Below are 3,889 nucleotides of genomic sequence, written 5' to 3'. Positions count from 1 at the left end.
TAGAAAACGAAATTACAACTTTAATTAAAATCTAAATGACTAAATATTGAGTCTTGAATGTGCCAAGCCATATCCTAATGCTCCAGATGATATTTCCACAATTTTCCTGTAATCAAAAATACGCTTAATCAGCTTAAAATATCCAAATTAGAGCAAATACGAATTTTCGACGAAATTAAGCAGAATTCGGAAAACGGAGAAATAACAGACAATTAAACACAATTCTCTGGTTTATTTAAGTGCAATAAACTAAATATGGTTCAAGAAATAACGACTCATCACTAAGCACACAATATTTTTTTTCAGCACTTTTTAGGCTCTCTTTTGGTACTCTTTTGAGGCCTTTTGCTTAAAAGCTCTTATCACTTTTTTTCTTTTACTCTTTTAAGGTGCAAAATAAGACCACCACACACTTGGAACAGAGGTGATATATGGGTTTTAAGAGCCACGAGGACAAGAAACACAAAATAGAAGAAAATCTTACTAGAATCAAAATGGAGTTGAAAACTAAAAACGTCAATAGAGAAATTTTTTTTTACGAGCTTGCCAATGATTTAATGGCAAGTATGAACCCAAAACATCAAAGATAAGACCCTCAAATGGTTGTATATGGTGCAATTTTGCAAACCAAGTTATATTTTTTTTTTTTATGATTTTTCAAAGTTACTAGAGAAAATTGACAAGAAAAGAACTATACATGATGACTCTAGACAAACATGGATGGATTACAAACTTAAAATGACTCAAACAATGAAATGCACCAAATATAAATCAATAAAAGACCCAAAAAAAGATTAAAAACACATAATGGAAACCTACTTGGTGAAAATGGAATGGTTCCAAAAGATAATAGAAACTAGAACCATAAAACACAAAAAATAATGAACAAGTAAAAACTAACAAAAAAGACAAGAAAGGAAAGCATTAAACAACAAGGAAATAACAAAGGATCAAGACCAAGAAACTTAGCTCTTTGAAGAACCAAGGCTCTTGATACCAAATGATGGCAATGTTCTAGCTAGGACAAGCCAAATCTAGAAGCAACCAAGCCATGTACTCAAGATGTTCACGATTTTGATGAGTGTTTGCGAAATGGTGGTGGATAAAGGTGGGAGGCTCACGGTTTTGGTGTGCTTAATGGTGAAGGATTAAGTGTTTAGGGTTCTCTAAGAGAGGTTGGGCCAACTCTTGGAGAAAGGTGGCTAGAGGAGGCCACTTGGGTTGCTCTAGCCTAGGGTGACCTTAGAAGAGGTTGTGTGCACAAAATGGCAACATAACTTTACTATAATTTCCAAGGTGATTACATGATGGAGAGCACCTCTATTTATAGGCTAAGGTGTCTCAAAATGGGCTGAAACTTTAACCTAAAAGAGCCACCTTGGTTTGCTTGGAGAGCAAGGAGAAATCCTCTCCAATAGGAGAGAGACAAGTGGCAAAAATCCACTCAATTGAGAGAGTGACGTGTGGCCACTACCTATGGAAAAACTCTCCATTCCTAGAATGACATGTGGCCACTAACTAGGAGGAAAAACTCTCCAATAGGGTGCTTCCACATGCCTTGGACGAAAATGACTCCTTGGCCTCCAAGTTTTTCCAAAAAGTTGACCCCTTGGTCATCTCCCTAAAAAAAATGTCCAAGCAAGGTCAACATTGGGCCTTGGCCCTTTGTTGACTTTGTTGGTCAAAACCCTATTCTTCTTGCCACAAATTACAAGGCTCATTCAAACCTATACTACTAGGCCCAAGGCCCAAACAAAATCCTACACTACTAGGCCCAAATACAAGCCCAAAACTTATTCAATGATGGAATACAGTTATCATTATTATTATTATCACTATTATTATTATTAGCATTAGTATTATTATCAGCATTAGTTGTAACATCCCAAATTATATGCCAAACATATATAAGTATAGAATGCAAGCAACCATGATAATGGAATACAGTTAGATGTACAAGATGAGTGTTTAGTTATACAGTCATCCAAAATCAGAGAAATTGAAAAGCTTTACAATTACATATAAAGTCTTTCAAAATGGAACAAAAGAAAAGAAACTAAATGGAAATCTAAGGGAAAGCTAAGTACTAGGGGCTGGTTCTCCACTGTCCAGTGCTTGCTTAAGAGAGGTATCATCTGTTGCCTCTGCTCACATCCAAGGTTGGATGATCATCACAAGAAAGAAAACCAGGAACATACAAAGAGTTGCATGCAACAGATTCCTTGCACAATCACAGTTTCATTATGAACAGCAAAGAGGAATTCTACTTACTGGTTTCGATTTGGAGAAATTGCTTGGCTGCAGATAAGACCAGCTAGGTTGAGATTGTTGTGGCAGCACCTAATTAGAAATTCAGTGGTGAATTTGTGAGGATGGAAGGAGATTGAAATTGGGAAAGATGATAATATGGAAAGTGGAAGAGAAATGAGGTTCAGAGAGTTCGAAAAAGAGAGCATGCAAGAGTGGGCTTTACATTAGTATTAATATTATTATTATTACTATTATTATTATTATTATTAGTATTAGTATTAGTATTATTATCATTATTAGTATTATTATTATTTTTATTATTATTATTTTTATTATTATTATTATTATTATTACTATTATTATTATTGTTGTTATTACTATTATTATTGTTATTACTATTATTATTATTTCTTTTATTATTATTATTATTATTATTTGTATTATTATTAGTATTATTATTATTAGTAGTAGTATTAGTATTGAAGTGATGACCCCTCAAGTGGCTCAATTGGTAGCTGCTGTCACAAGCTAACAGGGAGAGCTCAAGAAGAAAAGGAGGCACTTGCTGCCATTGAGTTTGCAATAGAGGTGAATACCCTCACTGTAGCTACAATCTGTACCTTCTTTACTTGGATCGATTTTATTGAGAATATGATTAAATTGTACAATATATACCAATAACTTTACATTTCTGATAGTGTTGCTTTAAATTTCCAGGTTATTTGCTGCTTTGTATTAGTTGGAAAAAGGATTATTTTGAAAGTGTTCTAAGTTTTGTGAACGGTAACAAAATCAAGGGTAACGAAATCAAGATATCAAGAGTAACTGCATTGAATGTGATCTTGGTTTGTGTCCTTTTCTATTCAGTATAGTTGTAGTTTGGCATCCTTTCCCAGTCTTTATATTTTTTTTTGGCAAATATTTGTAAAATGCATATATGACCTTGTTTAAATGTCTGATACTGAGTTTGATTGTTAGGTGTTGTTCTTCTTGTGTTGATTTATTTTCATTTTTTAATTAGACATGAGCCAACGGTAGAGCATGTCATGTAAAGGGCAGTGGCTTGGTAATTGATTCTGAGCTGTTAGTTTATTGCTTTGGACCTTAAGTTCGCAAAAGACTATGATGCTGATTTCGAAAAGTTTTATGCTTTGATATATGAAGAAATTGGTTACAGTTTCCCCTTCTCATTGATTAGTCAACTCAGTTTCATGAAATTGTAGCAACATAATTTTAGATGAACTTTTGTACAGCGTTCTTGTCATTCAAGGCATGTANTTCAAAAAGCTTAATGCTAAGTGGGAAGTTTAATGCTGAATCACATTTTACTCGTGAGTTGATTTAAGGTTTCTACACACTTGCAGAAGCAGCTGGCCAGAGAATAAAAGCTGATATGTTTGGAGTCATTAGTTTGAGCAACAAAAGTATCACAGTGTGGAGCTTGGAATAGGNGATTTGGTCCAAAGAACTGGCAGTTAGAAGCAGCTGTTTGATTAGGGGAGTGCTTAGCCTATTCACTTTTGTTTTGTCTTAGCTTGTAATTGATAGTATTGTTGGATGTCCTGCTGAATAAGTTTTGATTTAACTGTACAGTATCAATTTGGACAATCATTTAACAGCAATTAGGTTCTTTTCACTA

General features: G+C 34.1%; 1 long non-coding RNA gene across 1 annotated transcript; it reads left to right on the top strand.

Annotated features, from left to right (window-relative positions):
- Positions 1 to 2,652: 2,652 nt before the first annotated feature.
- On the top strand, positions 2,653 to 3,889 carry LOC111241008. Its single transcript, XR_002666694.1, has 2 exons — positions 2,653 to 2,838; positions 2,968 to 3,889. It is a non-coding gene; the product is annotated as an uncharacterized LOC111241008 (long non-coding RNA).

The sequence above is a fragment of the Vigna radiata genome, unplaced genomic scaffold (assembly GCF_000741045.1).
Source record: "Vigna radiata var. radiata cultivar VC1973A unplaced genomic scaffold, Vradiata_ver6 scaffold_551, whole genome shotgun sequence".
Lineage (NCBI taxonomy): Eukaryota > Viridiplantae > Streptophyta > Magnoliopsida > Fabales > Fabaceae > Vigna > Vigna radiata.
The sequence above is the reverse complement of the archived record's forward strand: the minus strand, read 5'-3'. Positions and strand labels throughout refer to the sequence as shown.